Raw genomic sequence first — 25,209 nt, forward strand, 5'->3', positions numbered from 1 at the left:
CTCCAGGGACACGGAACCAGCAGGAGAGTATATACACAGGAACTGGTTCACACGACTGTGGGGGGGGTGGACGGGAGTCCAAATTCCGTAGGGCAGGCCGCAAGCTGGGAACGCCGATGACAGTTTTTGATGAATTCTCCAGGAGAAGCCGGCTGGCTGAAATCAGTTCTCCCTTTAAGGCCTTTGACTGATTGGATGGACTTCTCTCATTGTTGCAGGCAAACTCCTTTGTTGGTTGTAGATGTAATTAGCTGTAGATGCAATCAACTTACTGAAGATTTAAATACAGGAAATACAGTAACAATTAGGCCAGTGATTGCTTGATCGGACAACTGGACACCATAAGCAGGCCAAGTTGACCCATGAACTTCACCACCACAACCCATTATCTGGGAGATCTGATTTTTGTTGGGGACTGCGGTCGCGTCTACTACGTCGGGGGGCGGCCGGTTCCTGAACCCTCGGCTCTCGGCGTTGCTCGGAGGGTACCGGCGGGGGGGGGCTCTTTCCCGGAGGCGAGGGCGAGGCAGGGGACTTGGCCAGGTCCCCAGCGGTGGCGTGCAAGGTGTGGAGGGCGGCGAGAGGAAACAGGCGGGACGCTTTTTTCAGGAGGGTAAAACCAAGAGCCTTTATTAGGGGAGAGTACAAGTTTATATAGGCTGGCATAGAGGGCGGGGGTTGTTTGAAAAAGGGGTGGGAGTTGCTCTGGCAACGGTGCATGCGCACTGGCGGTGGCGGGAGTTGCTCTGGCAACGGGGGTGGTGGGCAAGATAAGGGGGGCGGTTTTCTCTGGCAAGCTTCCTGGCGCCCAACATGGGGCAAGATATTTTGGGTGAGGAAATGGGGCCTGCATCCGGCCTCACTTTCTCAGGCCCGGGGGGCTGTGGAGGGCGCTACCGCCCGTGCCCACCACCCTCCCCAGGGGTGGATCCGGTCCCCCGGCCCAGGCCCGCCAAGTCGGAGCACGTAATCAGTGTCCTGCAGGGACAATTAAGGTAGCATATATAATATTCACCTTCAGCGATACCGGTAACATGCAACATGGCCGCCAGGGCTGATGCAAGAACAGCCTAAGCTATAATTAGCCTTCTTCTAGGAAATAACAGTAGTTCCCGCCTAAGCAGTAGCTAGTTCGCGCCTAAACAGTAGCCGCCCATTGGCCATCCACCCCAGCAACAGCTACCACCAATCCCAGACCGCTACCTGTCCCTATTAGCCACCCCCTCTCCCTCCAGGGCATATATACCCTGCCTTTTCAGATTTTCATACAAATAATCTAAATTTGGGGGAAGGTACCATCTAGATTCTCTTGAGGTTAGGCCCTTTATCTGAAGGAGCAGATAGTCACTGGGGAGAAAGTGAGGCAAGAAAGGAAGGATGGGAAGGACAAATGAAAGGAAGGAAGCAAACAAAGAAGAAAGGAGGGAAAGAAGAAAAAATGAAGACAAATGCTTCTCTAATTTTCCAAGCATTTCATAGGCATGTTTGAATATTTTAAACATAAATTTATTCTCTCAATAATCTTTTGTGAGAAAAAGTATTGTTACCCTTCCTTAACAGATAAAAACAAAACAAAAAAAAAACCAACAAGAAACACCAGGAAGCCCAGAGAGGTTAACTAACTTCCCAAATGATATAGAACTAGTACATATTGGAGCCAGTTCCAACCCCTTGTCCTTGCCTTTCTCCTAGCTGTTTCGAAAAGGAAATTTCTGTACCTTCTGCTTCACACCCCAACACCTGATTTACAAATCAGGTCCATAAGACAATGGAGCAACAGATGTTGCCATCTGAGCCGGATCTAGAATGTAATTACCAGAGTCTGTATTTTTCTCCTGCTCTTTTCCAAAGGATTGCAGTAGCAGTGACATTTCCTATTTTCTTCAAAATATACTTTTATAAGATCTTCTGTGGGATGTGCACGTAAAAGAAAATGGGTGATATGAGACCGATGGAACATTTCATTGTTACAACTTGTCTCTCTTGATGTAAGGTGTGCCCATCAGACTCAATTCTAGACTTCCTAGGCCATCTTCATTTTCCTCCTTAAAATTTGACAAGCTCTAGACCATGAGCTGACACCCTTCCACCTCCAGAACCAAAAGACATCTTGCTACTTCTGCTGTTTTCTTGAAATAAGGGCTCCCACCGAATGTGTCAAAGACTGGCCAAGAAAATACAAAACACGAATGAATAAAACATCTCCTGCCTTCCCTTCAGTAGCATCACAGACTCTGGGAAGCCTCAGGCCAAAGGATTTCCCTTTCATTCTTAGGTAGTATCAATATTATATAATGAAATTTTCCTAAAGGCTGAAGGACACCATCAATACATGATGAATATGAGCGTTTGTAACTCACTATAATTAACTTCTCTTATCACCCTTCTGCAGAGCTACTGTGTTTCAGGTCACCAAGGATTTTGATTTTGTTAAATCCAGCACAAATTTTTCAGTCCTCTTCTTGGTTAATCTTGCTGCTCGTTACTTCCTTCTCTATCATGGCAGAAATTTCTCCTAGGATTTCTTCTGTCTTCTTTACTGGCTCCTTGTTTCCCTTCTAGGTCCTTATATGTTGATATTCTCTAGCTCATTTTCCCTTGAGACCTTTGTCATTACATTCTTTAGGGAAATTCTCATCCAATCCCCAGGTTTTAATTATAATGCATGTGCTGATAGCTTCCAAATCATTTTATTGAGCATTGGCATTTCCCTGAGCCTCGGATCCTTAATTTTAATGATTGCTAAACATACCAGTAGATGTTACACTTAGAGTCATCTGAACTTGTCAGTGCCCTTCAAAAGCACTGCCCTATATTTTCCCCATCTCAGGGAATGCCACTGCCATCCCCACTAAATCTGAGAGTCATGCCTGATTTCCTTCTCTCTTACTCCCTTCACTTAGCAGTCCTGTTGATTCTACCTCCTGAATGTGCTTAAAATCTTTCCCCTTCTACAAGCCTCAATGTCTACTGTAAGCTTTATTAAATATTTAATCTGGGTCTGTCTCTTTCAAGTAGCATCTCCAAATCTCCTTACATTTGGCCACCCTGGGGAATTAATTTATTTGCAAATCAAGTGTATAACTCTCCTGCTAAATTCTTTAATGGTTCTTCATCACCAGTAGAATAAAGGCTATATAGCACAGAATATAAAACCCTTTATTATCTACCTCTTGCCTACCCCTCCAGCTCCATCTTTAGCCACACCTTACTTTTCACTTAATGCTCCCTGTTTCCGTTTGCTAAAGCTGCTGGAATGCAATATACCAGAAATGGGTCTGCTTTTTTCAGTGGGGATTTAGTAGGTTGCAAATTTACAGTTTTAAGGCCATGGAAATGTCCAAATTAAAGCATCAAGAGGAATTCTTGAGGATTTAACTCCCTGAGGAAAGGCTGATGGTGTTTGGGGTTCCTCTGTCATGTGGGAAGGCACATGGTGACATTTGCTGGTCCTTCTTCTCCTGGTTTCTGGTTCCAAAATGACTTTCTCCCAGGACTTTTTCTTTCTTAGCTTCTCTGAGTGCTCTCCAAAATGTCTCTGCCTTTTATCCTCTCATAGAGGGCTCCAGCAAGGGGATTGAGACTCGACTTGAATGGGTGGGGTCACTCCTCTATGGAAACAACCTAATCAAAAGGCCCCACCCGCAATTGGTTTGCCCCCACAAGATTGGATTAAAAAAAACATAGGCTTTCTGGGGTACGTAATAGTTACAAACCAGCACATTCTTCCAGGCTGATCTTATGGTGCTGTGCAGACTGATGCTGTTTCTTGTTTTTTTCTGTTTTGCCATTTTCTAGCATTATTCTATATCAATGCCTCTGTTTCTGCTTCCCCTACAAAAAATTCCAGCATTTCTCTTTCTAACTTCTTTTTTGTTCTTTAAGATTCAGTACAGGTGTGTCTTCTGCCAAGGAGTTTCCCACGACCTTCTCTACTTCCCAGGGCAGTTTGCGTGCCCGATTCTGTGCTCTTACAACACTCGATGATTCTCATGATTCCAAAGTCACATGGTGCTGTGTCATCTTCCTCTAATAGTCAAAGGTATTTTAAAGCATGACAATGACACTTTTTCTTTTCTTTGTATTCTTAATACTTAGCGAAGTGCCTGGCACATAATAGGTGCTCAATAACATGTATCGAATTAAATAACATAAATGAAATGAATACATAAATAGGAGTGGTTCAGTCCATAGCAAAAATGGGAGAGCTTTTTGAGAAAAAGGCATATCAATAAATTCCCAATTCTAACATAATTTATCTTGTGATCTGGAGATTAGAGAATCTTATGGCTTTCGTCTTTTTTTTTTTTTTTTTTTTTCATTTCTTCCCTCTGGTCAGAGGGATGGAATGCACATGTATTTGTGATAGTATTTGACAGCTGGACTGGGTCAGGGCCCTGTAGAGAAGGACATACAAGTGGAAGTAAAGTACTTAAAAATCTAAAACTCACACCACAAGCTACAGAAGTAATAACAGCAGCTTTTGCTCAAGACAAAGTAGTTTATTCTCAAGGAAAGAGGAAGACAGGTTCCCCAAGGATGACGATAGCTGACCCATTTGTCTTCCAGTCGGGGGGCCCTGCCTGCTCCTGGCTGGTTCACCGTGTCAGACCATTTACCTCCCTTGGGGTGTCAACGGCGTGTCTGCACAAGTGACAGACCCTCAGGTTCCGGTGCTGGGGTTCCAGTCTGACAGGCAAGTCCAGCCACGCTGCTGGGGCACTCCAACCCAGGACGCGCCGTGCACTTGGCTTTCTGAATCACTGATGGTCAGATAGTGTGACATCTTTTATCTCAAAAGCAACGTAACTGTGGGCTGATAGTTAACTTATGTGATGGAACTTCTGGCTCCTTCCTATCCACAGGATGACCACGTATCTGGCACTATTGAGTATTTGAATGGATTCCTCAAACATGGATGCAGAAAGATTTCCGACTCCACCTTCCTCCGCTCCACCTGGTTCCCACGCCTCAGTAAAGCAGTTCGGTCACCAATGGCCTTGCCCCAGAAGGGGCTCATCTCCACTACACAGATTCCTGGGTAAGATCAAGACGAAAGGGTGGGAGGGTGTATGGACCTCTTCTGAAAATTGAGGATTCCATCACTTTTAATTTTTATTAGCCAGTATTATTTATTTTTATGATTATTTGTGAATAAGACCATGTGCTTTAAGAAAAGCATAGGAAAGAATTTGCATTCATTGGTTAAAATTGCTTAGTTAAAGGGCTCTGCAACCCTAATTCTCCCCCAGCTTACCTCTCCCCTCTGTTATGGAAATTAACCCCATTTTGCATGTTTTACAGGTACATTTTGTTGTAAACTATATTATATATATATATATATTCCAACATTAGAGGAAAAAGGAATCTAGTTAATTGTAATTTTTGTTAATATTCATAGATTGCTTTTGAGCTTTCTTAAACTTCATGCTTAAGACAAACATCAAAATATTGCCTTGCAGACCTTAATTTATTTTTAATTAGAGGAGTTCTGGGCTTACAGAAAAATCTTGCATAAAATACCGGATTCTCAAATACCACCCTATTATTGATGCCGTGCATCAGTGTGGTGCCTTTGTTACAAGTGGTGAAAGCACATTTTTATAATTGTAGTATTAACTATAGTCCATAGTTTAATAAGCTAGGGTTCACTGTATATGGTGTGCAGTTCCATAGATTTAAAAAAAAAATTTATTCAGTAACATATGTATAATCTTTAATTTCCCTTTTTAACCATGTCTAAATATATAATGCAGTGCTGTTAATTATATTCACAATGTTTTGCTACCAACACGACCATCTATTACCAAAATTTTTCTATCATCCCAAATAGAGGCTGTACATTTTAAGCCTTTGCTCCCTATTCCCTACACTTATTTTGTCCCCTGGTAACCTATAGTCTAGACTCTGACTCTATGAATTTGCTTATTCTAATTATTTCAAATCAGTGAGATTGTACAATATTTGTCCTTTTGTGTCTGGCTTATTTCACTAAACATGGTGTCTTCAAGGTTCATCCATGTTGTTGCATGTGTTAAAACTTCTTTTCCTTTTGCAGTTGAATAACATTCCATTGTATGAATATACCACATTTTGTTTATCCATTTATCAGTTGATGAGCCCTTGGGTTGCTTCCATCTTTCGCCAACAGCAAATAATGCTAAAATGAGTATCAGTGTGTAAATATCTATTTGTGTCCCTGCCTTCAATTCATTCAAGTATGTACCTAGTTCTTGGATTGTTGGATCATATGGTAATTCTATATTTAGCTTCCTGAGGAACCTCTAAACTATCTTCCACAGTGGCTGCACCATTTTACATACCCACCTGCAATGAGTGAGTGTCCCTATTTCTCCACCTCTTCTCTAACAGTTGTTATTTTCCATTTTTTTAAATAGTAGCTGTTCTAGTGGGTGTGAAATGGTATCTCATTGTGGTTTTGATTTGCATTTTCCTAATGGCTAACAGTTACAAGGAAAGATGGGCAGTAGTGTTGAACAGAGGGAAAATTAAACAGAAGTCAAGGTGCTGTAGAAATGAGAGAAGGGTGGCTCCAGTGAGAGACGATTCTCCATGGGTCCCTTGCCCTGCCCTTCTGCTTGTCTTGAGGGCAATGACATGACGGCTCTTGTTTTGGACTGTGGTTGTATAGCAACAATCTGGCAGGTTTACTTAGAGACCGTTATAAAAAGATTGGGGTTTTCCTAAATTCAGGGTTTCCTTCCCATAATGAAACCTGGGCTTTATCACATCACCCTGTAGAGACTGGGACTTGGGAACTGGGGGAAATTAGCGATGATGCTCTGGCTTCTGCTTGTGCGGTGAACGATAAACCAACTTTGTAGTTGACCAAAGTGTCTCACATCCTCCAAGGGCATCCAGGAAACCGCTAGAGGCTAACTTTAACAAGTTAGTGTGCAGGAAGGGTAAAATCTCAGATTCTTTGCAGTTCTTGACAGTTTCTAAAATCTCATACCCTTCATAGTTCTTGACAGATGTTTAAAAGAATCTGTTTAAAGGCTATGGAGCACTACCAAGGCTGAGGGAAATTCCAGGTCCAAGAACTTAGGGAAGGAGGAAACCCCGAGAAGTGATACCAGAATTGTAGCACTTTTCCTTGAGATGGTTTTTGTTCCATTTGCCTTATTTTGACACATTGGGAAAGATAGAATAAGATTAATTTCTCTTCAACATGGCATTATATTCAGTCTTTGAAGCTATCCTCCACGTATGCCCCAAGGTTTGTCTTCTTTGGGCTATCATTCCAGTTCTTTCTGTGGTTCTTCATGAAAAATGGTTTGAAGTCCCACCTCTAACCTTCTCTGCCCTTCCCAGAGCAAGTTCTGGTTTTCCAATAACCCATGCAGATTGCAGCACCAAGAAATGAGGGCAGTTCTTCTGGTCTGGTCTAATGGCAGGGAAATCACCTCCCTCACTTCAGATATTGCACTTCTGTGAAAGCAGTCTTTCCCACTGCTGACTATATGCCCCCAATTATCTAAGCTAAACAGGAAAAAATAATTTTGGCAAAACAGGGCTTGACATTAATATTCCAAAGCCTTCAAAATTTCACATCTCTTGACTAAGAAATTCTATTTTGAATTTTTCTAGTGAAATAATTGATGCTTGAATAAGTATGACATGCCTCTGGTGATATAAATAATTACAATAAATTTTGGTATAAGCATACAGCAAAATATGCAATAATGAAAATGGTATTGCAAAGAACCTATCTATGTATCTATATATTGCGGGTTGCTGGTGCTGAGTTCCAACTTGGCGGGCCGGGGCCAGGGAACCTGGTCAGCCCCTGGGGGAGGCGATGGGCATGGGCAGTAGCGCCCTCCACAGCCCCCCCCAGGGAACCTGGCCAGCCCCTGGGGAGGGTAGTGGGCATGGGCAGTAATACCCTCCACAGCCCCCCGGGCCTGAGAAAGTGGAGCCGGCTACAGGCCCCATCTCCCTCACCCAAAATACAACCGTTAGGGGAAGCTTGCCGGAGAAAACCGCCCCCTTTATCTTGCCCGCACACTCCCCGTTGCCAGAGCAACTCCCGCCCCTTTTCAAACGACCTCCGCGCCCTCTCAGAACCAATCCTAGCCTTTATCCCCTCAGCATTGCCATATAAGGACCCCACACCCCTACACCGGCCCGCCCTCTATGCCAGGCTATATAACTTGTGCTCACCCCTGAATAAAGGCTTTTTTTCTACTACCTTGAAAAGAGATTGTCTCGCGTCCCTCTCTCGCCGCCCTCCACACCTTGCACGCCTCCGCCGGGGACTCGGCCAAGTCCCCCGCCTCACCCTCGCCTCCAGGAAGAGCTGCCGCCGGTACCCCTTAAGCAACCCTGAGCGCAGAGGGTTCCGTGGGTGCCCGCCCCTAGCTGCGACCGCATATATCTATCTATCCATCTATCCATCCATCCATCTACCTGCCTGCCTACCTATCTACCTATGCCCTATTGTTCCTGTAACAAATTACCACAAATCGATGGCTTAAATCAACACAAATTTATTACCCTACATTTCTGGAGTCCAGAAGTCCAACTGGGTCAGCAGGCTGCATTACTTCTGGAGAAGAGCCTCTAGAGAGAGAAGAATCTGTTCCCTGCTTTATCCAGTTTCTGGAGGTGGTTCTTACTCCTTTCCTTGTGGCCGCCTTTGCATCACTCCAACCTCTTGCTCCATTGTCACATCCCTACCTCTGATTCTGATCTTCCTGTCTTCCTTTTTAAGGATCTTTGTGATTACATTGGGCCCTTCTGAAAAACACATGATAATTTTGCCATGCCAAGGTCCTTAATTTAATCACATCTGCAAAGTTTCTTTTAACTTAAGGTTAGATGTTCACACTTTCTGGGGTTAAGCCATGAATATCTTTTGGCAGCTGTGTCTAGCTGGCTAGCTTGCTACACACACACAAAAACATAAATGTGTTTAGGAAATGGAATGATAACAAATCAAAGTGATTTTTCCTGCATGATATGATTGTTTTTTCCATTTTGATTTAATATATTTAGTGAATTTTCAGCAATAAACATGAACAAATGGATAATAACTACTCAAATAATGCTGTGCCACCATCTTGAATACTAATTTAAATGTTAATCTGATTGCCACAAAGAATAATCCACATTCTCTTGCACTTCAAATTCCACTTTAATAAATTTTAGCTTCAGTCAGTGACCTGGAATTTGGGAAAGAATCCTAGACCACAGGTTAAGAGATTAGCTTTCCAATCAGAAATTTCAGCAGTTCTCTTTGATTCAATTCCATTGGATAGATTTTTATGGTTACTGGACAGATGATTCATCTTTGACTTGTTTCACAAATGCATTGGTATCTGCTAGTTGTCAAGCACTATTTTTCCAGATGCTGGGGATGAAGTGATGAGTAACATATTGCTCTCTCACTCCAGGAGCACACAGTCTAGCTGAGGAGACAGTTGGAGAACAAAAATTGTAACAAATTAAAGTAAGTGCTACAATAGATCCAGACATTCAGAGCTATTTCGAGCACAAAGGAGTCAGTGATAGCATCCAGGCCCCTGAGAGGAGGTCAGTGATGGATGAGTGAAGTTAGGCTTACTTTAAACGAAAAGACTCTCAAAGACATAAACACGTTTCTGCAGCACATAACGATGACTCTCACCTAGAACCGCAAATGCGTTAAGAGAACCATCAAGGCAGAGTTCACTGGGTGGCCACACCCGGGTAATGGTAAACCTCCGGATGGGCTAGCTCTTCAAGGCTGGGACTTGTCCAGGGCCCTTCTTCTCCCACACTGCTCCAGAATGACTCCCGCCGTGCCCCGTGAGTGGGACACACTCAGTCCCCAGCTGTCGGGTTGCAAGAGGTCACAGAAAGATTCGGCCTCACGCCTGTTAAGCTGTGCCCCACGTGCACCTGGCTCGCAGAGGTGCTGTTCAGCAGACATCCTCACACCGCCCTCACCGCTGCACTGAGCGCCCCTCTGTCCCCAGGGGCAGCTCTCCACCTGCTGAAAATGTGAGCCCTTCCCTCGTGCAGGTGTGGCTGGCCATGCTGAAGGACGTGAGCCAGGCATGCTAAGTCTTTGAATACATGTCATGGGTCAATCTAAGATTCAGAAAAAATGCACGCTACCCTGTTGTGTCTGCTGAGCAGTGAGGTGAGGTTATGACCAGGAGCCAGACTGCCTGGGTTCAAAACCTGGCTTGGGCAAGTTACTTAATCTCTTTATGCTTTGGTCCAAGTATAAAATCGCCATAAGATTGCTATGATGATTAAATTATGCAGTGCATATGATGTGATTAGCAGAATGTTTGGAAAAGAGCAAAACCTCAATACATGCAAGCTGTTAGCGTTATTAACCTTCTAGCATTTGATCATCAATTCATTTAATTATAGCTGATTACAGGGTCCTTACTAGGGGCAAGAGATAGTGATTGGCACCTTGTGGGAAAGACAAGCTTTTCAGAATGAAAGTCCAAGTTTCCTTCGAACACATAGCTTACTAGGAAAATAAGACACACGCCCTCAAAACAATGAAAAAATAAAGTTAAGGCAGTTTACAAAGAGAAATTGAATCAGACAAGCAAAGTGACTTTCCCATGCTTAAAGACACTTCCAATTATTATCATCTCTTTCATTCTGGGATTGAACTCAAAGAGGAATATTGCAGACGACAGAGGCTACAGGGCTTCAGAGAAGGGGGAGACCAATGTAGTGCAGTATGGGGGTGCTGTTGGGATGTCCAGGAAGAAGAGGTGAAGGCAAAAAGTTCAAAGGCTCTGATTTGGTCCTGATGTCCTCCAATTTAATATTCATTGTGTGAATGTGTACTTTGTGAAATGTGTTGTTTTAGGCATTCCATATAAAAAATAAATATATTAGAAACAAATATATTCATATGATTGTATCTAGAGCTAGAGGAAGAGAAATTTATTATGTGATTTGCATTTCCTTTGTTGTTGCTCCTGCCAGTGTGTGTGTGTGCGTGCATGCATGTCCCTGCATGTGTACATATGCGTGTGTGCATGCATGTCCCTGCATGTGTAAATGTGTGTGCATGCATGTGTGCCCCTGCATGTGTACATATGTGTGTGTGCATGCATGCCCCTGCATGTGTACATGTGTGTATGCGTGTCCCTGCATGTGCACATGTGTGTATGCGTGTCCCTGCATGTGCGCATGTGTGCGTGCATGCATGTCCCTGCATGTGTACATATGTGTGCATGCGTGCATGTCCCTGCATGTGTACATGTGTGTGCATGCATGCATGTCCCTGCATGTGTACATATGCGTGTGTGTGTGCGTGCGTGTACCTGCATGTGTACATATGCATGTGTGTGCATGTGTCCCTGCATGTGTACATGTGTGTGCATGCATGCGTGTCCCTGCATGTGTACTTATGCGTGTGTGCATGCATGTGTGCACACATGTGTGCACATGAGTGTGCATGACTTTCCTTCAGGAATGTTGAAAAGTTTACAATATGTTCTTAGGCATAATTGCTGTTACATTTGTTATTATAAATAATATGTCTAAGCCTGTATTTCTTGAGGAATTACTTTTACCAGTCTGTTGAAGTCTTCCTCTGAAAAAAGTGAGGAAATCAATGTAATTAGGACATTAACCTCTTAATTTCTATTAATTCTATTGCTTTTACATTATTAGGGTTTACAAAGTTTGTTTCTTTTTCGAGTACCATAATTCCCATATTATTTGTATCTTTATTTCTCTATTTAAATAAAGTAATTGCAAATTATCAGTTATTCATACAATGATGCCTTTAAAAAAAAGTTAACTCCTTCATTTGTTTAATCCTTGAAGTCCAAGGTCTTCACCAGAATATTTCTTGGCTTTGTTGTCTGAACAAATTTTCTGGCAACATAATGGGTGCTTTTGAACTTCACAAGTAGTGTCTTCTATATTTTAGGAAAGGTGTTTTTTAAATTATATATTTGAATATATTTTGTTTCACTTGTTCTATTTTTTATTTTAAGGAAACCAATCATGCAAAAGTTAGGTATATTTTTCATATAGGTATCTTTTTCCCTAGAATGCTTTTGATCTCTTTTTAAAGAATTTTTCATCCAGTTTGCATGATTTTTCTCAAGCTTATGCTCTCCCATAACATTAGGTTTTTCTCAGTAATGAATTAATGTAAAAAACCTAGTAATATCTCTTTCCACATTAACAGATGAAACGGGAGATCAAATATGATGATTTCATTCTGTGCGCCATGGAGAAGGAGCCCCCAAAGTCATCTGTGTAGGGTAGCCAAATGATATGAGTTGTGTTCTAGAAAAAACATTGGGGTAGACTGGACCACTGCAAACCTAGGGAACTTAGTTCCAGACCCCAATGTATTCAGGCTCTTGAGCCCTCACCTGGGGTCTGTCCCTGCTCCTGCCCTGGCATTTTTGTGGTGGTCGGTGTTTGATGATGACAATTTGTTCATCCTCATCCGATATTCTTCTAATCTCCTGCCTGCCACCAAGATGACTATGCTCAGTCACGGTTCACAAATAAGGAAGCTGAAGTTCTGAGAGCTAGTGTGGCTCCCTGCTGTCCCCTAGGCCATGCGGCAAGGGTGGAAATTGGATTTTCCTACCAAAAACAAGGCAGGCAGCTGCTGAGCCCCAGGGAACTGAACAACCGGCCAGGATCTTCGCCGCCCTCAGTCTCAGCACAGCCAAGACTGCTTTCTGTTGTGCGTGAGCTCAGCCACGCATGAAATTCAAGTTTCCATATATAAAGCTGGTCAGCACGACCAAATACATCCAGGACTCGGAGAGAAAAAGGAAAAGACCAAATCTTTTTATCAATAATCCTAAGGAAATTTAAAAAGATCACAACTCCTTCTACAGTTGCCTCAATTAAACAGCCTCCCATTGCTCCCTTCTCAGGGTGGCGATTCATCAGTGAACACTCATGTCAGTAGTCTGCTGACCGGCGAGGAAGAAACAACCAATACAGCGTGAAATTGCAAATCCATTTCTTCCTGATCAACCCACTGAGTTTCAACTCATCCAGCTTATGTGACAACAGGGGAAAATGTGACATGCTCTCTGGTTTCCAAGGGAAAGGAGATTCAAGCATCTTAAATACGTGCAGACATATACCTACGTGTCACACATATGACACCTGCATGCACTCACGTAGAACCGTCAAACAGATGCTGTGAACAAAACCGTCACATACATAAACCAGCATAGGCATGCTCAAGTGGCACGTGCATGCAGACAAGCATGGAACACAGGTGCTTGCAGCACAAATGCACAAGGCACCTCATTGCAGACTTAAAAGAAGAAAAAGGAGAGAAGATGGAACTGTTAAAAACTATCATCTCATCACTGTGTGATGAATTCCAAAAGCGTTAAAAAATACATTGGTAGAGAGAGCTTCATTAAATTCATCTGAAGAAGTTAAGGCATTTCTTGGCCTGATGTTGCTAAACGGAGTCACATGCTTGAGAACACGTTACATAACCTTAACACCATCTCGGAGGGATAGCTTGTGCCCACGTAAGTTTGGGGAACAAGTAAAATAGTGGAGGTGAGAAAGGTGCAGACTGGTGGTCTCTATGGAAGAGAGCTGGCAGTGTGAGACTGAAACTCCAGAAAATGAAACTGTCAGGAAGAGTCTGCCCAAGATGTTTAGAAGTGTTGAAGTTTTAGGGAGTTCAGAAAAATATGCAAATAACAAGGTTTTTGATTGTCATCTTTCAACAATGTGGAAGTGTGGCATGTTCTGGACAGTGTGATTGACATGTTTCCCCTTATTGAAAGCAGTTGGCAAATTTTCCACTATCAACTGTAGTTATAAAATAGTTTAGGTTTCACGTAACAGGCAAAAGGGAGTGAGGGAGGGAGGATGGTGGCGTATAATTTTGACACTGTTTGAGGAGCTTTCCTGTGCTATCTCATGGTGCGGGTGACTGAGCTTGTACCTCAGCTTACCAGGCCTGGGCCAGGGGACCTGATATCACCCCCTGGGGAGGGTAGTAGGTACGGGCGTTAGTGCCCTCTGCAGCCCCCCCGAGCCTGGGGAGCGAGGTCAAGGCAGCTCCCTTTTCCTCACCCAAAATGTCACTGGCAGGGGAGGCTTGCCGGAGGAAACCGCCTTTCTCCCAACCGCCCTTTCCTCACTTCCTTATCTTGCCCACACACTCCCTTGTGCCAAGGCAACTCCTGCCACCGCCAGCACGCATGCACCGTGGCCAGAACAACCCCCGCCCGCTGCAACGGCTCCTGCGTCCTCTCAGAACCAATCCTAGCCCCTCTCCCTTCAATATTGCCATTTAAGGCTGCTTCACCTCTTTTCCAGCCCTGCCCTTCTTACCAGCCTATATAACCTGTAATCACCCCTGAATAAATCTCTTTGGCGCATACTCCTACTGGATGAAGAGTGTCTTGTCCTTATCGCCGCCCTTCTCACCTTGCACGCCTCCCGCCGAGGACCCGGCCAAGTCCTCCGCCTCGCCCTCGCCTCCGGGAAAGAGCCCCCGCCGCCGGTACCCTTTAAGCAGCCCCGAGAGCTGAGGGCTCAGCTGCCGGCCGCCCCTCCCCCCAGAAGCAGTAACCGCGACCGCAACTGGTGCCCCGTGTGAGGAACGTCTCCGCACAACAGTTTGGCAGGTCGCCCGCTCGCCCGGACGCCTCTCCAGCTTCCCGTCTCCTCGCCTGCAAGGTAAGGGCCGCCTCTCCTTCGCCGCTTCCGGAGCCGTGGGAGGTTCACTGCTCCGAAGCCGCTCCTCCCTTCCCCCACGCTCTCTTTGTCCGGTGGGAGTGTGCGCCAAAGAGAGCTCTCTTCGTCCTCTTGTATGCGCACTTCTATGACCCCCGTTCCTCCTAACGCTCTCCCTCTTCCCCTCCATTACTTTGCTGTGGTTCTTTGTATCTTTCTTTCCTCATTTGGCGCCGTGTGCCTCTTTGCAACCGCCCCCCCCTGACTGCTCCCGTTGCCAAAGGGCACTGCTTTCCGCTCTCGCCGTCTCCTTCGGCCTCAAGGCCACGGTTTATCTCATTCTCTCTGCTCGGTAAACAACCCCCCCTCCTCCCCCCTCAGCTATGGGTAATCGTCTGTCTACATGCCAGGCACCTCAAGTTCGTGCTCTAGCGGGTCTCCTAGACACTCATCGCTACAAAGTGTCTGTCCGGCAGCTGCAGATATACTGGGATCTCCTGCTGCCCTTTAACCCATGGCTCACCACTTGCCATCTTTGGGACCCTGTTATTTATGATCGTCTTATTGATCGAGTCACCAACGCCATGGAACATGAGAGCAAGCGCTTCCCTCCCGGCTTGCTCCCCACCCTGATAACCATCCGCTCCTGCCTTCAAGGCTCCCTCCCCCCTGATCGAGGCCCCGTTAAATCCAAGGAGGCCCTATCAACCCAGCCAACAGATTCAGATAGCGATACTAATTCAAATCATGACTCGGACACGGAGTCCTTAGTCGAGCAGATTAACAACGCGCTCGAGGTGACTCCCAAAAAGCAAAATAACACTGCGCCACGCCAAGATGGCGAACTTCCTCCTTCTTTTTCCATCGAGGGGAGGAAATGCTCTAGTGATGACGTCAGCCCTAGGCCCTGCCGGAAACCACATACGCTTTACCCCGCCCTTCCACAGGGCGGAGCTAGTCCGCCATCTTGTGCCTTGAACCCCGCCCTTTCACAGGGCGGGGCTGATCCACCATCTTGTGTCTTGGCCACGCCCACCGCGCCGCCATCTTGCGACGCTTGGGGCCTCCCACTCCTGCCTCTCCCTTCGGCGAGCTCCCCCTCGGAGCCGCTACCGGCAGCTGCCGCCGCTCCTCCCACCCTGCCGACTAACAACCCCTGGCTGCCTTCTACACCTCAAAGCAACCCTTGGGGCAACGCTCCCCCTACCCCCACTCCCGCGCCAAGCCCTCTGCAAGCGCGTCCTCCTTTCTCTCGTGCTTTTCGCTGCTTTCCTCTTAACCTTGCCCCCACCCCACAGAGGCCGCATGACTGGTATCCCATTGACTTAGATGCTATCAAGCAGCTTCGCAGGGCCGTCAAGGAGGACGGGTTAGGTAGCCCATATGCTTCCCAAATACTACAGGATCTCGCCATGGACTATTGCATCCCCCAAGACTGGGCCTCGCTTGCCCGTTCAATTTTTAACCCCGGTCAGTTTGTTGACTGGCGTGCTCACTTCCAGGCGGAAGCAGCTAAGCAAAGTGAGCAAGACGCAGCCATTGGAGTCTATCATCCCCCCGAAGCCTATTTGGGCACTGGAGCGTTTCTAAATGCGTCTGCTTATATTAATGCACCTGCCACCTTTTGGCCTATCCTTTGGGGAATCGCCTTACGAGCATTTGCCAACTGCTCTGCCTGTCGGCCTAATAAATTCACCAAGCTCTTCCAGAAGCCGAGTAAGCCTTTCGCCACCTTTGTCTCCAGAGTCGAAGAAACCTGCGCTCGAAAGGTAAGTAATCCCCAGGCCCAATATTACATGTGCCCATCCTCAAATCCTGGAAAATCGTACTGTAATTCCCCCAACGAGTACTACTGTGCATACTGGGGGTGTGAAACACTAACCACTAATTGGAAGCCTCCTGTTCCTAATCATTACCTTACCCTAAAGTGGGCCCCTACAGGGTGCAAACTCCCTACTGTTAACTGGCTCGGCCAAGAAAGTAAGGGATCCTGCACACATCTTAATCTTACAGTGCAGCTCCCCACTAATCCCTCCTGGTTACTCAGTCAAACTTGGGGCTTCAAAATCTATGAGAAAGAACCGACCAAGGATCACTTATTCTAATAAAAAAGGAGGCTATAAACCAACCAGGCCAAAATACTGCATTAAAAACACCCTCTAGCATAGGTTCCAATAAAGTCATTAACCCCCTTTTTCCACAGCTCTCCAGCCGCACCTCAGCTCCAACCAGCCGCACCTCAGCTGCAAACAATGCATCGCCAACCCCACCACCCCAACCTTTTCTGCCCCCCTCTCGTTATTCCTCTCCCCTCCTCAGCCTCATCCAAGCCACCTTTGCCTCAGTGAACTCCTCCAACCCCAATCTTACCTCCTCCTGCTGGCTCTGCCTCTCCACCTCTTCCTCACTGTACGAGCCCGTTGCCTCCAACCTCTCCTTTTCAGAAAGCACAGAAAACAGCCCCTTGGAATGCAATTGGAATACCTCTGCCGTCCCCCTAACCTTTCATTCAGTCTCCTATACGGGAAAGTGCGTCCGCCCTCGCTCCAGTAACTCTCCTGACCTCACTGCCTGTGCTAGCTACTCATCTCCCAGCAGCTCGGCAAAATTTCTCATTCCTCATAACTCCTCCCAATGGCTCTGCTCCTCTACAGGACTTACCCCCTGTCTCAGCACGAATATCATCAGTGAATATAAAGAAACTTGCCTCCTAATTGTCCTTATCCCTAGGGTCTTATACCACAGCGAAGAAGACTTCTTCCTCCGTCTGGAAAGAACTGCAGCCCCTGCTCCACTGCAAAAGCGAGAGCCCATCACCGTCCTCACAATTGCCTCCCTCCTAGGTCTTGCAGGCGCTGGCACCGGAATCGCTGCACTAGCCAGTCAAGGCTCCGCCCTAACTCACCTCAGGGCGGCTGTTGACGAGGACATTCATCACTTACAAAACGCTATTTACCATCTAAAAAATTCTGTCAATTCCCTCTCTGAGGTAGTGCTCCAAAACCGCCGAGGTCTTGACCTTCTCCTCCTCAAAGAAGGAGGCCTCTGCGCCGCCCTAGGAGAAGAGTGCTATGTTTATGCCAATTCCACAGGTCTCGTCGAGGACAGCCTGAAAAGGGTCCGAGAAGGACTGGAAAAGCGTAGAAGAGATCGTGAAGCCACCAGTTATTGGTCCAGTTTTTTCACTCCCATCCTCCCATACATCCTTCCTTTTCTTGGCCCCCTATTAATAATTATTCTAGCTCTCATCTTAGGACCCTGCCTCATCCGCAAAATTGTCCAGCTTGTAAGAAAACAAACGGATGCCATTTTTTCCTCGTTCGTGCAAATCCAGTATCAGCGACTCGCCACCTCTGACGCCCCCCACTCCAAGATGACAGCCAACCCTCCGCGACCTCAACGCCACCGGTCAACCCGCCGACCGCGAGGCCCTTCTCAATCACCTGAACATCGCTCTCGCCTCGAGTTCCAGCTTCTCTGAATCCCTGAACTTTAAACCCCTCACCTTCGCCCAACCCGCTGCAGCGAAGCCCTTGTCAAGCGCCCGGGCACCACACCAACACTGAGCTCCAGCCTCACCGAGCCACCGTCAACCCCCTTTTCCCTTCCCTAACCTCCCCCTCCCCTCACCCTTAGCGGGCCTCTCCGGTAAAGCCTCTTCCTCTAATTAGAAAAGAAAGGGGAATTGCGGGGACTGAGCTTGTACCTCGACTTACCAGGCCTGGGCCAGGGGACCTGATATCACCCCCTGGGGAGGGTAGTAGGTACGGGCGTTAGTGCCCTCTGCAGCCCCCCCGAGCCTGGGGAGCGAGGTCAAGGCAGCTCCCTTTTCCTCACCCAAAATGTCACGGGCAGGGGAGGCTTGCCGGAGGAAACCGCCTTTCTCCCAACCGCCCTTTCCTCACTTCCTTATCTTGCCCACACACTCCCTTGTGCCAAGGCAACTCCTGCCACCGCCAGCGCGCATGCACCGTGGCCAGAACAACCCCCGCCCGCTGCAACGGCTCCTGCGTCCTCTCAGAACCAATCCTAGCCCCTCTCCCTTCAATATTGCCATTTAAGGCTGCTTCACCTCCTTTCCAGCCCTGCCCTTCTTACCAGCCTATATAACCTGTAATCACCCCTGAATAAATCTCTTTGGCGCATACTCCTACTGGATGAAGAGTGTCTTGTCCTTATCGCCGCCCTTCTCACCTTGCACGCCTCCCGCCGAGGACCCGGCCAAGTCCTCCGCCTCGCCCTCGCCTCCGGGAAAGAGCCCCCGCCGCCGGTACCCTTTAAGCAGCCCCGAGAGCTGAGGGCTCAGCTGCCGGCCGCCCCTCCCCCCAGAAGCAGTAACCGCGACCGCATCATGGTATTGCTAAGATCTAATTTTCATACTCATACAGAGTCTTTATTTAAAATAGAATTCTGCATAATCTCAGAAAATTTCAAATCTGTCATCCCTCCCAAACACTGTCTGGACTCTTCAAAACAAGATGACTTTGAATACCAGCCATCTGAATAATGTTTTTTTTCCTCCCTTTTTTAAACAAATATGCCTTCACTTAGAACGTCTTGTAGAGTAATCTAGAGGAAAGAATGTAGGGGGTGTGTGACTATCTGGATTCTCTCTCTTTTGGAGTTTTGACTTTCTGCATGGGGTACTATGAGCCTAGCCATGCCCCATATGGCATCTCTGAGTTCTCGGAATAAAGGCCAAAGCTACATGGATATCCCGATAAGATTCTTTGCTACCCTATATACAGTTCTGGGTAGTTACTGTCTTCTACTGGGAGAAGGATAAAATTAATAGGAAGGGATTGGGGAAGGTATTGGAAATTGGGAATTTATAAAATATTTGTGAAGACCTAGGTGGCTAAGGATTGCTTTGGGAGTCACGGGACCTCAGAGCATAGAGATGGACACCAAATTGCTGATCAAATTCCTTAGGAATCTGCCAGGCAAAGATCCCTGTTTTAATCTGTGGTCCCCTCAGGACTCTAGCAGCCTTGATGGTGGAGGGGGAGTTGGGGTCTAATTTAACCTACTAATTATTCCACAGCAGACAAGCAGGAGCTGAAAGTAACCAAAAATATTCCAGAAGAGAAATGTTGAGCAAAACCATGAGAGAGTTGATGTGTCGGGAACCAGGCGGTCCGCAGGGAGCTGTGGAGTGAACCGGGAAGAAGGCAGCAGACAGGAGGCTCGGTTCCTTCTGAAGGAGCTGGGGTACGGGGCAGAGGGGCCGCAGAAGATACTACAGGCAGTATATATTCTAGAATTCTGGGGATGGGAAAAGAATTCCTCAGCAGGATGGGAAGGCTTGCTGGAGAAAGTAAAAACTGGGATTAGAGCAGGGGGCAGGGTTGATCAGAGGGAGGGGCGCAGATCCTGGAATGTTACTGAGAGAACAGGGAGGCCATGTGGCTGGCCCCATCCCTGTCTGGGCATATTTGGAAATACAAAGCTAGTAATTTTTATTTTGCACCAGTTGTACATCAGGCAGTGCTCTCTTACTGACACATAATATGGCACATAGTACTCACAACTACTCTAGAACAACATAATTTTTAGTCTCATGACACATTAAGAAATAGATGTTTGACCTGTGTAATTGGCCAAGATCACACATGTAGTTTTGATTTGTAGATGTTAAGAGGATCATGACTCAGGTAGATTTTTAAAAAAACAATCAGAGCAGTTTAATAGTGGAATTTACTGGCCAGAATCTTTGGTCATTGGGAGCTTCCAAGTAAACAGGTGGAGCACCAGTTGGCAGGCTTCTTGCACTGAAGAGAGTTTGAAACGGATGAGATTTAAGGTCCTTGACAATTCTATTCCATGGCAATAGAATCCAAGAATTTCACACGCAGTGAAATTTTACATCAGCCTTGTCATCACTATCCTCTGGAACCCATATTCTAATTTCTGATTCTGTGGATTTTATTATTCTACTTATTTCATATCAGTGAGATCATACAATATTTGTCCCTTTGTGTCTGGCTGATTTCACTTAACTTGGTATCTTCAAGGTTCATCTATGTTGTCTCATGTACCAGAACTTCATTCCTTTTTCTGACTGAATAATATTCCATTGCAGGTGTATACCACATATTGTTTATCCTTTCATCTGCTGATAGACATGTGTGTGGCTTCCATCTATTGGCAACTGTGAATAAAGCCACCATGAACATCGATGTGCAAATATCTGTTTGAGTTCCTGCTTTCAATTCTTTGGGGTATATATCTAGTATTGGGACTTCTGGTTCATATGGTAATTCTATACTTAACTTTTTGATGAATTGCCAAACTGTTTTCCACAGGAGTTGCACCATTTCAGATCCAGGCAACAATGAATGGGTGTTCGTGTTTCTCCACATCCTACCACTTATAAGTTTCTGTTTTTTTTTAAATATTAGCCATTCTAGTGAGTATAATATGGTATCTCAATGTGGTTTTGATTTTCATTTTTTACCATTTGTATATCTTCCTTGGAGAAATGTCTAGTTAAGCCTTTTGCCCATTTTTAAATTGGTTTGCTGGTCTTTTTTGTTGTTGAATTATAGTCTTTCTTTGTAAATTCTGGATATTAAACCCTTATTGGATATGAGGTTTCCAAATATTTTCTCCCATTTGGAGGTTGTCTTTTTACTTTCATGATGAAGTCCTCTGATGCACAAAAGTTTTTTAATTTTAATGAAATCTTATTATCTATTTTTCTTTTGTTGCTTGTGCTTTGCATGTAAAGTCTAAGAAGCCATTGCCTAGTACTAAGTCCTGAAGATGCATCCCTATGTTTTCTTTTAAGAGTTTGATAGTTCTGGCTCTTATATGGAGATCTTTGATACTTTTTGAGTTGATTTTTGAATATGGTATGAGGTAGGAATCCCCCTTCATTCTGTTACATATGGAGATCCAGTTTTCCTGGCACCATTTGTTGAAGAGACTACTCTTTCCCAATTGAGTGGACTTGGCCTTCTTGTCAAAAATCAATTGGCCATAAATATTAGGGTTTATTTTTGAAGTCTCAATTTGATTCCTTTGGTCTATATGTCTGTCCTTGTGCCAGGATCATACTGTTTTGATTACTGTGACTTTGTAATAAGTTTTAAGATTGGGAAGTATGGGTCCTACTGGGGATAGGGAATGGGGAGTTAATGCTTAAATTGTACAGAGTTTCTATTTGGGGTGACAAAGTTTGGTAATAGATGGTAGTGATGGTAGCACAACATTGTGAATGTAATTAGCAGCACTGAATTATATATTTAAATGTGATTAAAAGGGGGAAATTTTAGGTTGTATATATGTTACTAGAATAACAATTTTAAAAAACAACATTTTTAGAATAAAATTTAAAAAAAACAAAACATAGGATGGTAATAGACAAACAATGAACCCTAATGTAAACCATGGTCTATACAGTTAATAGTACAATTATAATAATATTCTATCATCAACTGTAATAAATGTGTCAGACTAAAGGTTCAATAATAGAGAGGGTACATGGGAACTCTGTATTTTGTGCATGATTTTTCTGTAAAAGTACGACATGTCTAATTTTTAAAAAGTAGAGAAAAATCCTCTGGAAGATACCGCCTCTGTTTGGTACTGTTTCAAAGGCTATTTCTCTGGAAATTGCTGTGCATTGCAAATAAAGTTTATAAATTCTTGCTCCATGTAACTGGTGGCTAATTTGTCTGCAGACCTTAAATCTGGCAAAATTTTATGAGCCGAGACCTCTATGCAAGTGTAATTAAGATACTTTACAATGTTTGATTCTAACTGATAGCTTAGGGCAAAGAGATTTTCTTTAAAGGTAAAGAACAGAAAATGTAAATTAAAAATATATATATATATATATCCCTTATATGATTTAAAGGAACTGCATGCTGAAATGGAATATTATAGAATCCCAGAAAAGTAAAGATGTTAAAAAAAACAAGTCCCTGAAAGCCCACATCTGAGGATAATCACCCTTAGCAGTTCAACATAGTCCCAGCAACTCAGCTCTTTTAAAAATATATAGAGTTGAAATAATTTCTGTATTGGGAGCTCTCAAACCTTTTGGTCTCAGGACCCTTTTACTTCAACAGAACCCTCTACATTCGTGTTGCTCTGTCACAATGAAAGGTGTCTATAAATCTGATCAAATACTCCAAAGATCCCCTTAATCATACAGGATTGTAAGCAGAAATGTGTGTGCTTCACAGATTGAAAATTTAATATTTCATGAAGTTCAAGGACTCAGATTGAATCCAAATATTTTTCCCACATTCTCCATGAGAAACTTTCTTTCCACAGCTTATCTAGCTGGCATAATAATGACAAATAATGACACAATTGTCATCACCGTCTTCATCTTCCACTACATTTACCCAGATTTTCCTGACTGCAAGACACTTTCTAAAGCTTGATCTCACTTGACCTTCTCTGCTGTTTAAGGAGGCAGGGCTGGGGTTATAACACCCGTTTTAAAGGACTCTGAGTCTGAGATAGATGGCCTTGCCCAAGGTCACTGTGAAGGACACCAGCCTTCCCTCGCATTTGGGTCAGAGCCCACAGGGGAAGCACTGCCAGCCACATCTGGAGTCGACAGGCAGGCAACATGCTCTTTCATTAGCAAAAAACACGCACAGTGTAGACAGCGGTGAAGTAATTAAAGCAAGGCTTGTGAGTTACAGAGTAAGTGTGAAAAACTCCCTTTCCTGGAAAGATTGTTTTTCAAGTTTTAAGAGACTGGTTGCAATTTCCTATCACATGCCTGTTTTGTTATCTTAAGCTTTTTGTAACTAAAACTTACATTTACAAGCTTACTAGTCTGGCAGTCATAATTTGCTGAAGGTCTTGTTTCTTCTCATTAATTATCAGGAAATATAGGGTGACGAGATGTAAGAAAAATAATTAGAGGCAGCATATAATCTTACATAATCTCAGCCAGGCTTGTTTCTAGCAGTGCTTTTGGCTCATTGTAGTCTTAGGGTCACAGACTGTGAACATACTATAAAGTTCCACTTATTTTAGATTATATTGAGAAAGGCAATATCAACAATCTTTCCATTCTCCAAATACTAGAGTCAAAAATTTCTCATCTCTAAAATTGTCACATTTCCGATAGCAAGTTCAGCCACAATTAACAGTCTATAATATTTGATTCCCGTTGCAGAGTCAGGTCGTGGTGAATCCACTGGGAGGCAGTGAAAGAAGCTTCACAGCAGCCTCAAGGACAGAGAAGAGCCCACAGCCATTGTCAGGTAAACATATTGTGATGTTCTCATGCAATTAATGTTACAGAGCAGTGAAAATAAATGCTTATTATGGCTGAATATCAGAAACAAAATACAGATTGTAAAAGGCAAGAATGCATGCAATATGAATCTGTTTTTATAAAGCTGAAAAATATATAACACGCAACAAAATACTGCTCAAGGGGTACATCCTGATGTGATCAAAGTCTAGAAAAACAAGACAATGATAAACACAGAATTGAGGATGGTGGTTACATGGGGAGCAGGAGCAGGAGAGACACAAGACAGGGACCCCACTCGGGAGCCTCTGATGGCTCAGAATATCCCATTTCTTAAGCAGGCTGGTGAGTACTCAAAGCTCATTTTATTGTCATTTATTTCTTTTGCATTTACTTAATATTTAATAAAACATATCATAGGTGGTAAATGTAAAGGTTAGACCCCACCTCTGCACCCCACATCCAGTTTTGTGCCTGCTGGAAAAGTCAGGGGGAAGAGGATAAAAATAAAGGATGCTATCCCTGGCAGAGGTTAATATTCACTGCTTGCCTACTAGGTGCTGCTACTCTGCTGGGCACATTCAGAATGGACCCAAAAAAGGCAGAAATAAAGAAGGCCCATTCTTGCCCTTGTGGAATTTAGTGAAGTCATTCAGGAGATAACATTCACCTCAAGAAATAACCCAGAGCTTCAGGCACCCTGTGCTTTCCTCGTTGCTTGCCTGGGTTCCTGCAGCAGTCCCCCGGTTAGTAAAGAAAAACCAGCTGTGTCCGTCTCTGAGTCTTCAATTGCCCCTCTTTGGAAGTGCTCTTTCTGGAATCTCTGCTCCTGAGAACTGCGATCTAACTTAAACCTGTCCCATCACGCCCCCAGTGTTTATAGCATAAACCAAACTCTATACCTCAGCTTGCAAAGTCAGCCACAATCTGTCCCCCAAGTTACCAGGTTTGGCTCTCCTCTCTTCCATCTAATGCCAATGCTGGCACCCACCCCATATCTTTTGCTCCTGCTTACAAGTCCTGAATTTTGCAGGCCTGCCCATTCCTCTGAGTCTCTGTGTAGGCTATGCCCTCTGGGTAGAGTGCACTACTATTTTAGCCATCTAATTAACACTACTTAGCCCCTCAATGCTCAGCACAGAAAGCCTTTCCTGTGTCCTAACCTGGGTTACAGGCCCTCACTGGCACTTCCAGAGACCCTTACACTTGCCTCTATCAGCATAACATACCTACTGCCACATACAGTAATTATCTGCTTGTTTTGCTGTGACCCTGATAATTCCAGGAGCTCCCTGAGCCCTAGAAATCTC

The sequence above is a fragment of the Choloepus didactylus genome, chromosome 20, assembly GCF_015220235.1.
Source record: "Choloepus didactylus isolate mChoDid1 chromosome 20, mChoDid1.pri, whole genome shotgun sequence".
Lineage (NCBI taxonomy): Eukaryota > Metazoa > Chordata > Mammalia > Pilosa > Megalonychidae > Choloepus > Choloepus didactylus.